General features: G+C 34.9%; 1 pseudogene; it reads right to left on the bottom strand.

The window, feature by feature from the left end:
* Positions 1-3,552: 3,552 nt before the first annotated feature.
* On the bottom strand, positions 3,553-4,422 carry LOC140845350 (DNA repair protein RAD51 homolog 3 pseudogene; annotated as a pseudogene).
* Between the last annotated feature and the right edge of the window lie 10,987 nt (positions 4,423-15,409).

Below are 15,409 nucleotides of genomic sequence, written 5' to 3' on the forward strand. Positions count from 1 at the left end.
CAACATACAGACAGACTGTATTTAAAGAATCATAAAATATGTTAGAGTAAACTATGCTTACCACAATGTTCAAAAAATACAGAGCAAAGATTATGATGAACTAAGTGTGTGTTAGAATAGTTGCATATAACTTTATCCAAGTTCATACATTAGAAAGGTGGTTTAATCACCCATAAGAAATTACTAGCTTCTCTGTTTGTGGAGCATGACATTTCAATTGCACTTCCAATAAAAGAATTACATGAAGAGACTGAAATGATTTACTGTATGGAAAGCATCAAGACCGAGGTTTCCATGGTGAACTACCTTTCTGCACACCCAAGGTCAAGTGAGAGTGACCCATCAGTGGGCAACCTTCAGCTGCAACCTAGCATGGAATTGTTCTTATAACTGTTAAGTTGGTTTCCTTCTTAAATAATAAAGATGACTGTACTGCACCTGTTACCATTATTTACCTATGTTAAATTTAAATTTGTAGTTTTGAACTGACATTATTGTTAAAAAATTATTAGAAGAGCATTGGTATTTTTCAGAATCTCATAAATTGCAGCTATGCACTGTAATCATTTCCTGAAAATGTTGGTAGGTTATGAAATGTTTACACATTTTTAATGTACCTTGAAAAAGATTCCAGTTGTATTGTAGTTTTTAATGTTTAACCAGAATCATCTTCATTGTAAATCCTATCTTTATTCTATTGGGAAGGAGGGAGAGAAAGAGAGTGTAAATTGTATATACACATTAAAAAATATTATGTATAATTAATACCGTAAAATATGTCCAAAATTCTGGGAAGTTCATATATTGCTTTTTTTCAGATATGTTTTTTTGATGTTTAAAAAGAGGACTGTACTAATAAATGTCTCTTGAATTACACATGGTGTAAGAAAATGAAAGCCTTTGGGTTATGAATCTTGGATTTAAAGAGGCAGTCATCAAATATTTAAGATGAAAATGCAGTAACACATGCTTGCTGTCATGTATAAGTTTGGTGAATGTTATGACAAGGTTTTTAAAACATTCATAGTTGGAGTATTTTTACGAAAATATTCATTAATTCAAACAGACATTCATATCTGGCAACCTGCATTTTAATCGTGATTTCTGGCTGCATGAGAAAATTGGTAATACCATGAAAGAATGGGTGAAGTATATAGCAATCATGTTTAAATTATACATTAAAAGGCATACATATCTGTATGGTGTCATATTATGCATTAAATTTAATGCATAAATCAGATTGTTATAATTCTGATGTCGCCAAAAGGCACAAGATATGACAAACAGGAATAGGCATGTAGATATTATCATATTCAATAATTCAACAAGCATTTGTTTTATGTAAATTAACTTTCTGTTAATAGAAATTATACTCATTTATTATACCACTTCTATATGCTAATTTTAAAAAGTCTTTTTTTCTCTAGAAAATCATTAAAAATGTGAATAATGCATTTGTTTAATATCTATATAAACAAGATCTTGCCATCAGATTAGTTCTGGACATGAAAGTATTATTGATTTTTGTAATAATTTTTATAATATTGTTACACTGCAACACTGAGCAGCTAATCTCATTTTTGTGGAAAACTCTATGCATTTAAACCAGTGTTTAAACTTTTTGAAAGTAAATAATCTTAGTTCTTGTAGAACCTGTTAATGCACAATTTATAGAAAGTACACTTTTGGAAGTAAACAGGAAGTACTCTGAAGAATTCAGCAAAAAAGTTGAATTCCTCCTCTCAGTACTACATTCTAATCAATTCAGGTAACACTGAAAGGTAATCCAATTAAGTCGAGTTCTAGATAGAACTTTCTTATAATCAGCGGGAGTCACACTGAGGAGAAAGGACCTAATAAACTCCCACATGGCTGATCTAAAAACTATAAATAAGTTGTAAAATACTACTTTAAATCACAACAAATTATAACATCACAAAAAGTCACTGCTCATGTTTCTTTTGTACAAGCATTATACCGCATTCCCTAATGGGAGGTATAATTCTTCTCACTTGTTACATCATCATGTTTTAATGATATATTTAGATCATAATATTATATGCATAGAACTTTATCATCTGAGGTATGTTACAATTTCTAATTGAGCCCTGCAAGTATTCATTAAAAAAAGTGAGCCTGTCTTTTAGGTGCTTATAGTTTTACAACATTGTCATAGATGGATAGGCTTATAAAGTTAACCTGGTTTAATAAAACTAGAATTTCCCCTTGAAAGAAGGGCAATAAAACTCATTTACAGAAAAATGAAGGAAATTTCACTTTAAACTCTAATTATCAAACTTAAAAATAAAAATAAAGACCATTTAATATATAGTAATTAAATATATCTTCTTTACATTAGCAATGGGAAGGCAATAAAATTGTTAGGTCAAACCACATGAAATTTCCAATAAGTGAACATTTTTGTCACACAGGCATGGTAGTTTCATATGGTTCAACATAAGCTAACATGCGTATGTGCTTCATTATTGCACAAAACAATTTATTTACTGTATAAAGTGTACTTTTATACAATGCATTGCTAATCAATGTTTTGTGCAAGCAACCAGTTCTTAAGAAAGGGACTTCATAATATACCAGAAGGGACTGAACTAGGAATTTATATTCTAGCCATGCCTCTACCACTCACTCAGTAAACCCCTTTAGTCCAGCCATGGGATTTCCGAGTTCTGGTTTCCTGATTTGTATTATGGAGATGTCATAGTTTTACTATTTTAGATCACAAGAGACAGAAACATAGCCAAGGTGGTTCAAACATATGAAGCTGCTTATCTCAGAGAAAGAGAAGTCTAGAAAAGTTCCATGGTTGCCTCAGAAGTCCAACAATGTTATTAAAAGTCCTTTTTTTTTTTTTTGTCTTTCCTCTCTGTATGATTAAGTGTCTTGAATTCAGGATTTCCTGCTCCTAGTGGCCAGATGATTATAGCAGCATTTCTTCACACAGCAATGTCCAAAGGGCACATATCTGTATTTTTTTTTTCGTGCCATAATGTGTGCTTTTATTTTAAAGTAACAAGTCTACTACTTGTATAAGTCACATCTCACAGCATCAATGCATGTATATACTTTGAGACTAGTCTTTGGACTCCTGTTCTTCCTCTGATTCTCTTGATCGTTTTCGGGAATTCAGTGAACCTTCTGTTTGCAATGAACACATGGTAGCAACAGCATCTCTAAATCCCTAAGGTGTGATTTGAAAGAGTACTGTAGATTTCTTCTGGCTTGGTGATTTGTACAATGTTGCCAACCTTTGCTTTTGGTCCCAATGAAAGATTAGCCTATGGTAGCAGCATGTCCCCAGCTTTCTCCCAGTGCAGGAACTAGCAAGGCCTTATTTCTGTCAATCTTTGTTGTCATCTGATTGGTTAAACCTACAGCTAATCTGTGATTATTTGCAAGGCTCATCATTTGCTGGGCAAGGCCATTTAGTAATCGAGTTCAAAATGATAGGTCATCTAGGTCATGATGAAAAGGAAAAGCAATACTGTCTACTACCACTAATCGAAACTTTGAGTGTTCTGAAAGGAAGTCTGGAAGGAGATAAACTTGTGCCAGTAGCTCTATGTAGTCATGATAACGAAAATAATAAATATGAGAAAGCATATTTTCAAGACTGAAATCCTCCAAAGCTCTGGGGCTCTCCTCTCCCATATGTGTTCCTGCTACAAACTGAAGATGCTGAATGCAGTCAGTAGCAACGTCTACCACTCTGTCAACCATAAAACTTCCCTCTGTATCAGTAAAAACTGCTTCACCTTCCACTCCTCCAAAACATTCTGGTATCTGCACATCTACAGCCGCAACACAAGACATAGTTGTGTCTTTCCAACACCTGGGGCACCACAAATTTGCTTTGTTTTGGTTAAGGGTACTCCACCCCCAAGAATATCTAGTGCTGAACAGAAGGTAATTATGAAGCTCTGGGTATGCTCCTGCTCAAGAAGTTCCAGTGCTGTACACTTCCTGCCTGACTCAGCTGGACCAGCCTATCTTGGCTTCTTTGCTACACATTCTCTTCTTATTATTTGCAGTTTCTAAGGCTTCCTCTTTAGATATACCAACTTCTTTGCTGAGCTCGAGGGTTTCACCTCCAGGAGTTCCTCAGCTGTCCAGAAGCCAGAAGACACCAGGTTCATCCGCAACGCTGGAGACAAAGGGAAACTCGCTAAACCCCGCTGCATTTCAAAGCTGGAGGCCTGTGTGCGCAGCCACGCATACCTCGAGAGGCCAAAGTCCCGGCGACCGAACACCGCGCGCCTGTGTCCTTTCCGTCTGACATAAGGCGGAAGGGGCGGGGTCTGCGTCCTGGCTGCTCTGGGCCTTGGCCTTTGCTGCTGTGTGGAACCATGCCGCATTTTCCCGCATCCACACTGTTGCATTCGTGATTCTCCCACATCCCATTAGGGTTTCCCCATCAGTGTCTAAAGGCACATACCCTTTAGAAGGACTAAGAAAGCTTTTCCTATATAAACAAATATTTTAAATATGTAGATGTCTATTATTTTATTCATTCATCCCTCCCACAAAAACATACTGGGTGCACACTATGAGTGAATCACTTGGCAAGGTGTTTTGGGTAATGTAAAGCAGAATAAAGATGATAAATAAGATAAAACAGACTTTTAAAAAATACCCATATGAGGCAATATGGAGTAAATGCTGTGTGAAATAAAACAATGAATCCTAGTAACATACATGGATAAATTTCACCTGTGATGACTACTGAAGAGCTTGATGTAGAATGAGTAAAACTGTCATACTATGTACCATACTGGTGTAAATTTATAAACTGTTCCTAATTTTACTCTGAAATTATGTCCTTCCTACATTTTTGGAGTTAAAATGTCCTATCTTTAATGAAATGATGGTTTTAAAAATGTTCTTACATGACAGAATTAAATATTGACTATGTCAGGCTCTAAGTTTATTTTAGTAACTTATTGATCCATGAACTTTCAGTCATGGAACAACTGATAAAGACCAAGAACTAAGGGGCTGAGCCTAGAAAATTCAGTTTGAATGAAATCATGAAGCATCCCTGTGCAGGAGGAATTAGGAAATTTCATATTTTCTATACGCTGCCCTCCTTTATTACATACACAATCCTGGGAATAGATTGTCCTCCCATAAGATGTTGGCAAGGGATGTCCATGCATAGTTGTATGTGTATATATTTTGTGGGTAGAATGGAGCAGGTGTGAAGAAGGATTCAACAATTAAATGTTTGGATCGCAAAATGATACTCTTCATGTAAAATAGGTAGAAATTGCTGATATGCCAATAGTTGAGTCTGTATTTGCAACATACTGGGAGTTAAATTTTCATAGAAAAGTCAATATATATATATATGTGTATATATATATATATATATATATACATATATATATATAATCTGCTGTCATTGTATTGATTTGAATATATGTTGAAAAATCAACAGAATTTTTGTTTTTAAAGGGATACATGTGGTTAGCAAGAATGTTGATTATACCATGAATTATATATGCAAGATGACTATTCTTCTTAAAAACTTCACTTGATTTATTATTTGAGACAACAAAATAATTTATGTGGGTGCTGCATACTGACTGAGAATATTTGGCTTTCTTAGGTGGTTAATTTGTCACATATATTTTCCATCTTAAGGGGAAAATTTTTTTGGTGTTATTCAGATAATTCCTTCCTAAAGATGTCTACTTGAGGGTACAAATAAAAAGAATGTCTGATTGAAGAGAGGAAACTAGCATAATAATAAAAAAATTATTTATAAATAAATAACAAAATTAACATCATTAATTGCTATCAATTTGATAACAACTTACTGTGTTTTGCCAAAAAGGAAATAGATATTAAGTAACATATTTTGTCACATAAGTAGATGTGCTGAATAACTGAGTGACATTAGAGAAAATATATCACAGTCAAAATCTCTTATATGAAAAAGTTATTTTTATGAAATAAAATAACTTGATTTTATTAAATAAAATTTAATTTTTAGTCTATATTAGGAAATCTCTAATATTCATTTTGAGGTTACAGAGGTCTATGAATTACACAGCATTTATGTTTCTTAATTTTTGTTTTGAAAGGATTTCTTTCTAATTTTCTTTGAAGACATGACATTTTACTCACAATGCAACAAGGTTAATTAAACTTACATATTTTCTATGCTAATTTGAAACTCTAATTGTAATTTGTTACCTGTGAACTAGTAGAAGGAATACAAATGGTTAATGAGTTTCATCAAATTTCTGGGTTGTTTACAGAACAGAGTCTAGGGAAATAACCTTTCATAGCCTGTGGGGCAGTGCATGTAGAAAATTAATACTTTTAAATAAGTTATCACAAAAGTATTAAAGACCATTGTATGTGTAGTTGGAAGAACAAAGCTGTACTTTGATTCTGTTGTAGAAAGGAGAAAAATAAATGTCTCTCTACACATTATAAAGATCAGTGAATGGAGGGTGATTTAGTACAAAGTTAAGAAGGAATATTGTATTTACTCAGTCTGCCTAATTTCTCATCTCTGTAATTATAGAAAACCATTGAGACAAATGATTCTATTATTTGGCACAATTTTTATGGGCCATATTATTCATATACCAGCAAGTGTTCTACCAAAAGGAGACACTGAAACCACTCTTCAAAATAATGTTAAGCACTACCTACGACGTGGGCAGGGAATCTGAGTGGATGATGATGTATGTAGAACTGTATCTCTCTTCCTTAATGTGGTATGTTCTATATTACCTCTAAAAATAATGGTCTGTTTTTGGAAGTGTGTGTGCATGTGTGCTCAATAAATGTAAGATGAGGTAATTAAAAGGTAGAATAAAGAAAGCAAAGGGAGGAGAAAGGAAGTATACTCGTACCAATTTTCCTAGTTTTTTAATAGCAGGAAGTCAACAAATAAAAAAAATCTTTCTTTGAAAGAAGTTTTAACTAATGTTTTATAAGGTCAAGTTTTATAAGATAAGTTTGTTGTGTAGCCATATACCCATAATTATTTAGACTTAGATCTCTAATTGGACTCCTAGTTTACCATATAGGCTTTTTCTAGTATGATTTATCAACTTTAGAGTTTTGAGATTATTTATTTATTTTTTTGTTGCAAAAATATTTATGACACACTAGCTTTTTTTTTTGATTCATGTGCTCTGTTCACTGGACCCTATAGTATTTTCTGTATGAGACTATCCACTGACTTTGGACGTGAAGGACAACCCAATAAGGCATAAAATTCTTTGTTCACACTTCCCCTCAGAAGTATGGTGGTGTCAGATTTTGTAAACGTTGTTCTTCTACTTTGTTGCACTCCCTGAATGTTGCTGTGAAGACATCTGGCACCCAATTCATCTTTCTCTCTCTTGTGTGACTTCCTCTTACCGTCTGGGCACCTACATGACTCTATATTTTTGCATATCAATGACTTCCAGAGGGTATACTTTGGTGGAATCATTGTGTATCAATATTTCCTGGACTTGGTCTGCTCCTTGGGACAGAATCAAATTTTGCTTTATTTCAGGTAAATGTATTCTGGCATATTATTAAATGTATATTTCTTATTCAGAGATATGCGTATTCTTTCCAGTGAAGACTTCATGGAAAAGTTTATTGAAAATGTGTCTTTATTTATATTAGGCCAGTATTTCCAATACACACTGGAATTAGCTTCCAGTAGCTTACTAGCATTCTTGGGATACATTTGAAATTCTTAACACAAACTCATCATCTCTTTTTCTTAGCCACGTCTCATAATCTTCTCCCCAAGATATCTACTCAAGCCCTATTACTTGTGGATGCTCATATATGCTGTGATCCTTTTTTGTTTGGTACGTAAATATTTACATCTGTATATCAGATACCCTGCCCCTATTTCATTATTAATCAAAATTTTTATTTTGAGAAAATTTAAAAAACAGTAAATTCAAAAGACAATACAACAAACGTCTTTGCATACTTCTGCAGAATTAGATATTGTTAATATTTCATCACAGTATGCTCAAATATTGCTTTAACAAATGAAATAAAAAACTGCAGCACTAAAACACTAAAGATAATGTTCCAGTCATAGGCCCAGCTTATCTCCCTCCCTGGTCCTTCCTTCCCTGTTTACGCACCCTTGATCATTAATTTGGTTTGTATCTTTCCAATTCTCTAAACACATTTGTGTGTGTGTGTGTGTGTGTGTGTGTGTGTATAACCAAGGACACATGCAGTATTGCTTTGCTTTAGTAAATTGTATAAAATTATATAAATGACATCTGATTTGTAAAACCTGCAACTTCCTTTGATAATTAAATTATATTTTTGAGATTTGCTGATAACACTCTATTTCTTTTCCATTTTCATTTTATTTACTTGTTTTTTAGCCTTCTTTTTAAAGTCTGGGAAACTATAGTGAATTTTAAAAATGCTTACTATCATTTTAGTGAGAGAACATTAGTTGGCCACAACAAGATTATATTAAACAAATTACACCTTTAGAAGACCCCTTCATGACTGAATAAGTACTTTAGGAGCAATAGAATACATCTAGGATTACCACCTGTATGTTATTTCTTAAAAATCTAACTTTAAGTGAAGGTCACTTTTCATGTGAAAGAAGATTTAAAAGTATGTAAACAAAATTGAAACCAAACTCTAGAAGTTAGCAGGGGAAATGATTAATTTAACAGATAAATTCACTTGCAATAATTTCTTACAGCTTTTGTTTTGTCTTATTTAATTGTGTTTTGCTGACGACCCATCTGGGTCTATGTGTGAAGAAATGGAAATTATTTACAATTGCAGGAACCTACTTGTAGGTGATGCACGCACATACTGAGTTTGTACATTTTTTCAGCAGTGGGAAAAGAGAGAGCTCAAGTCATATCTAATTAAAAATGAAACTCCCCAAAGAAATATGCTTAGTATTAAATTCTACTTTTTCATAAGTGTAATGAAAATTAAATAACCAAATTAGTATATACACTCTGGAGTTCATCTATCCATCAAAATAATTGTTTTTCTTCCTCTTTATTACTTTAGTAATCAGTCTCCAGTAAGTTACTGACCTACTGTATCAGTGCAGCATATACTTGAAGTGACTTATTTTCCTGCAGTGAACTGATGTTGTTTTATGCTAATTCAGTGCCCCTCACCTAGTCAATGCAATTAATACAGTGATGTTGAGGGAAGCTGGCAGATTCCAGGAGAGTATCAACTGTCATGTCCACAAGGCTTTCAAGCAGCCAGCAATATGAATCCCTCCAAACACTACTGCGGGATCTTTACTTCTTTCTACCCCCATGCTAACAACTCTATTGCCAGAATTACATCTATTGGTGCTCTCTGCTATCCTAAGATGTCAGTATTCATTTGGTGGAGAGAAAAGGTACCATGGCTAGGATTTTATAGCTCTTATCCGTAGGTTTAATCTTCTCTCTCCAGAGGCATAGACCAGGGTTTCTCAATCTCAGCATTATCGACTGGATAACACTTTGTTCTGGTACAGCAGGGAGGGGACTTTACTGCTCACTGTGGGATGTCCCTTACTCTCATTAGAGTCTCACTAGATGCCAGAAGCATCTCCTCATTCCTAGTCTGAACAACAAAAATGTCTATGACATTGTCATGTGACCCTGGGAACGGGGTCGGTGGTAACATTGGCCCCAGTTGAGAACCATTGTCCTAGACAGTGCTATCATCTTACATTATGTCTAAACTTAGCCTTATATGTTTGAGCAAAATTTATATTTGGGATACATTTAAATTTGACCTTGGGGGCCAGGTTGGCTCCCATTAATTTGGGCTAATGTGCAGAAGTGTAGTATTTTATATGGTATTCTATTTGAAATTAAAGGTTGTCAAGTATATTTTTCTATTCTTGAGTATACTTACGAAAAGAACTTTAAACTCTTTAGCTCTTTCTTTTGGTATTTCCCTTTATATTTATGAAATAAGAAGAGGGGTAATTCATGGGATACAATAAAAATTTATGGCTTTGATTAATTGGAAATAGTGGAACAATGAGAACAAAAATGTTAGAGGCTAGAAAGCTGGCATACTTGTTATACCAAGGAATAATACATACTGCAGCTATTCCTTGTGATATATTGGAAGGCAGATAGACACTGAGCTATATGCGAACTAGGAAATATTGATCATGCCGTGAGTGTTGTCTTAATATTTCTATACAGAAAAGGTGAATATATTTGTAAAGTTGTCTCTCTGTGCAGCTTACAGAATAAGTTGGCCAAGAGTTGGATAGTTTGGGATCTCAAGTGTTAAAACAAAACAAAATAAAACAACAGAACAGCCAACTGATACTGAAGAAAGTATACTGCTCAGCCAGTAACAGGTGCCACTATAGCTCAAATATTATATGAGTGGAGCTGTCTTCTCATTCAAACCTATTGTTTCACAAGACAAGGTGATGGGTAGAACTCAAAGGCCAAAAAGATCTGAGTTACTAGGCTTATAAACTATGTCTTGAAAGAATATGGTCTGTCTTTATTCCAGTATAGAATTGATTAGAAGCGAAGTGACTGAATTCCCACTAAATTTCTGAGGCAATTAGATTGTCAGAGAAACCAGAAGCTTGATTTTTAGAAGCTATGATTAGATCACTTCTAAAATAACCTCCTGTCACCTGAATTCCACAGACTGCAAGGGCGCTATCAAAGCAGTGCGTTCTCTTAGAGAGGCGTACTGCGGTGCCGGCTACGGTCCGGTCGCTGCTTGACAGATGAGGGAGCTCTCCCCACTGAAGAGGAACGGTATTTTTGTGATGCCTGTTAGCAGGATTTGAGAATGCTGTGGACACCCTATTCTTCCATTTCCCAAAAGAGAGATTTAATTTCTGTGATCTTATTTCAACTTTATCTGTAAAATGAGCATGTAGAATGGCGACTTGTATTTATTTATGGACCATTGGCTCTTCAGAAGCCATATCGAGATCTAAAAGAGAGGACTGTATTACCACACAGGCATACTGGGCTTTGCTCTGAGTGCATCAATAGGATTCCGTTTAGAAGTGGACTCTCTTGAGAAAGGGGTTTCCACAGATAGTAGAAACCTCTTTCTCTTTTTCCCAAAGAGAAAACTGGCAGACTTCCAGTTGTCTCTCCAATATACCTTTTCCATTTCCCTTTTACTTTTACATCATTTAACAGGGCACATAACCACTAGAATAGAGTTAATTTACCAACCTCTCTTGGAGTAATGTTTGGCCATATGACAGACCTACATGTGTACATGCCCTTAAGAGAAAATCCATGACGTTGCTTTTTCCCCTGCTTTCTACTGGCTGGGGTACAGATGACAAAGAAAAACATATGTATATCAGGTCATGACAACACACAATGGAGAGCAGAATACTAGAGGTAAGGAGCCTTGGACCTTGCCAGCTTTTTTGAGCAAGTCATCATATCAGTTCAGACTTTTATGTGAGAGAGAAATCACTTCCCTCTTGTGTAAACTGCTGCTAATTTTTAATTAAGATAAACCTTTATCCTAATTAAAATATCTCTGTCATAGGGGAGGATTTCTTCAGAGCCTACTGATCATTGAGTATCCATTCATGTTTAAAGTGAGGTACTTAAAAGCTAAGTGCCAGCTCTTTCTTTGGGGTCACCAAATGTAAGTAGGTGCACTTTTGATCAAATAGATCACTTCACTCAAAGAGCAGGCTTAAATTTCTGTCCGAGTTAGCAGCTGGGAAGCCAGTTAAAACCCTTGGCAGTGAACATTTCCGGAGTGCATCAAAATAGGACTTGGGAGAGTTTTGTTCACTCTTCTTTATGCATTATTTTACATAATGTTCCCATTATGTACTCCCCAATGTTCCCATTATGTACTCCCCAATCCAGAACTTCTCATTTAGTCTTTCCAGTTAGTACCCTTTCTCCCTTCTGATGTTTGAGGAATGAGTTTTTGCATTGCTACAGAGTCTTGAAGTTTTTCAAACAATTTTCCTATTTTTAACCAAACCAGTACCTCTACCTGGTACCTCTAATTCATGAATCTTTTTAAGATTCTTACAATGTGTTTGGCTCACATTTTTATTATCTTCTCACTTTACTGGAGACTCACAGTAGATGTATCAATCAGAGTTCAATCAGAGAAGTAGAAAACAGGGAGATATGTAGATTGTATGTTCTAACAGATTTGGTGCAGAAATTTGACCTTATACAATTGTGGGAATTGCTAAGCAGTGTCTGCAAGGTTCTTGTCTTTGCATCTGATAGTGGAACTTAACATCCACAGTTAAGGCAACAAGGAAGCAAAGATAGCTGCAAAGCAAGGAAAAGCAAGAACAGGTTGGACGCCACCAGCATGAGCTTGGGCTCTGGTAGACAGATCAGATCTTTTTACCCCCAATCTTAGTAATGTGTGTGTCTCACAGAAGTCAGGACACTTTTTCATGGAGCTAAATACATACAACTGGTTCAGGAATCAGAAAACCTGAAGGAGAATCCAAGGAATATGTCCCAGTTATGGGACTGGCCATTGCCTCATGCTGTAAGATGAGCTGGTAGATAAGCAACAAAGTGTTTAAGCTGCAAATGGCTGCTGCCTACCTTCTGCTCTGCATATCTCCTACAGGAGTCTCTTCTATGGCCCACCCTAACTGGAAACATACATGAGTGGGAATTCTGGAAAATGTAGTTCAGCATAGCCAAGTGGACAGATCAAAATTAAACCAAAGCAGATCAAGGAAATCTGAAGCTGAAATCTTATTCTTTGTGTGCTGGTTAATCTCTGTCATTCTCTCCATTCCTAGATCAACTGTCCTTCATTCTCACCTTTCTCTACAACACAGAAGGCGAACTATCAATTGCGTCATGCAGAAACCCTTGCATTCTGGCTTTCATTGATGTCTGGCAAATGGGCAGTGCTGGCATGAGGAATGGACAGGCCGTGAGAAAGTTGGGATAGTTATTTCGTACTTGCTCCATGTCTGGTTGCAATTCCTGCAGTGACTGCATTCCACACCAGTCACAGCTGCTCTCCAGAGGCTCCTCTTTTCATCTTCAGTTTTTTCCAAGCTTCTGAAACAGCATTTGTTCCTCTTACCCTTCAGGTCTATGACTAGTAATGATGTTACACTGTCACTTGTCCCTGGGTACCCAGTATCCCTTATGATCCCCTCAACATTTCCCACATAGGTGTAAGTCGTCCCTTCAGTAAATGCTATTTAATCTAACCCTTTGTATTGTGTTAGGAACTTGTCTTCTTTAATCCATTTGTATCTATTTCTTTTCCCTTTCATTGTGTTTTTTGGAAGACATGTAAATAAATACATGTTGATCTATCTAGAAGTCTATTTAAAAAAGTCTTCTCTAATAGTAAACTAATAATTCTGTGACAATTGTAGATTTGAAACTTGCAATGGAATTATTTTTTCCTTTACCCCTAAATAGGCTCACCTATATTTCTATACTTACTGCAGTGTTAAGATAGCTGACAATTGTTATATTCTCATGAAGTTTAAAATTTCTGCTCCTTGAGCATCCCCATTCCTTCATAACTGACACTCAAAATGGACACCATAATTGATCCTACTCCTCTCACTGGACAGAATTCTTGGTTCTGTCTGCTATCACCACTGAAACAGTTCCTTAACTCTAAAATGTTCTCTTATGTATATTTTTACCAGTGGATAACTCCTATTAATGGAATTATCTTATGGTAGGAAATTACAATGGGTCTTTCTTCATTTCAGAATATTGAACAACTAGGTAATTAATTAATGAATAAATGAATATATAGAATGGAAGTCTCTTTCCAACTTTTTCAATTTTAGGCTCTTCTAGAATAGAATATCTGTATCTGTTATCTTTGATCCCTCCAGCATGTGAAAGACTGCTGTATTTACTAAGACCTCAAGAAAGGTATATAGAGTAAAGTAGAGGTCAGATATCTCTCTCTTACACACACACACACACACATGCACACACACACACACACACACACACACACACACACACACACACACACACAAAACTAAAGTCAAGAAGCCTTAACAGCTTTTCAAAGTTTTCTGATGCTGTTATCCCTCTGATTTGTGTGGCTTGTATTATAGCTGGTCTATTTTAGCTTTCTCCCTGATTCCTGTGCCCAAAAACAGCTTCCACACTTCCTTTAGATTCTTACATGACCTGGGCAAATTGACTTCTACTTGACCATTTCTAAGGTGGATAGAATGATTTTGAGTAATTTGGTCTTTTCAAAATGTTTCTCAAAGAGAATGAAAGGCTTGAAGACAACTACTTGTAGCTTCAATGGCAACTATTTGACATATTTTTCTCCACTTCACCAAATCTTCCATTTTCTTTTATTCCAAACATTATTGCAAACACTTAAAATTCTCTTGAGTTTAATGAGAATTAATGAATTAAATTTCTTTCCATTCAGCTAAACAGGCAACATCCATGTTACCTTTTCCTTTGTTTTTTTTTCTCCAGTGAATATACCAGGTCTGTTTTATTCTCTATATGACCAGGTCAGAATGATCTCTTTCATAGTTAAAATTAGATTATTAGAATATTTGAATCTCTTTGATTATTAAAAAACACTGACATAGTTGTTTCCCTTTATTTCCAAATTCAGGTATTTCCAAAAAATTACATGAATAAAGAAATAACATAGATTAATAACTATAATTTAAAGAGAGAGTTTGAGGAAACAAAGTTATCAAAAATAAATGATCAAGAACAGGAGAGAGATGTTTCCTAAGGACATTTGGGCTGCTATGACCAGAAGAGGAGAAATTAGAGATTGGACAGGCACAATAAAAAAAAGTCATATTTTATTTTTTAATAGTGCTGGCAAACAGTTGCCATTGTACACATGTCTAAGGAATGAAACTAGTAAAGACAGATACAAAGTACCTGATTTCAAAGAGTTTTGTTTATTGCTTAAAGTTTTCAATAGAATATTTGCTGGTTATATGGAAGAGGGGTATTTTAATACAGGCTTTGTTACATAAGCATATGTGTAGCTTTTTTGGTATGAAATATGCTGTTATTAGACTGATTAAATTTTGTAATTACACTTCCCACTTAATATGCAATTTGTGTTACATTGATGAACACTATCTAATTTTAAAACATCTAATTAAAATTAGTATAGTTATTATATGTAAAATCATGTTTGTATCCTAATGAGAGACGTATTACATATTCACAGTGTCTGCACAGTTTACTTCTATAAGACACAAAGTGTAAATAAATGTATACTTATCTGAAGATCAACTATAAGATTTGTTGTGATTTTGAGAGGTGGAGAGTGTTCTTTGATCTTTATCTCTGTTGGATAACTTTGAAATGAAATTGGAAGCACAGACAAACTAGTAGTAATTTCCAAATATTGTAGTAGTACTCCTACAATTCTAATTGTCATTTTCTTA

This window comes from Manis javanica, chromosome 2 (assembly GCF_040802235.1).
Source record: "Manis javanica isolate MJ-LG chromosome 2, MJ_LKY, whole genome shotgun sequence".
NCBI classification, from domain to species: Eukaryota; Metazoa; Chordata; class Mammalia; order Pholidota; family Manidae; genus Manis; species Manis javanica.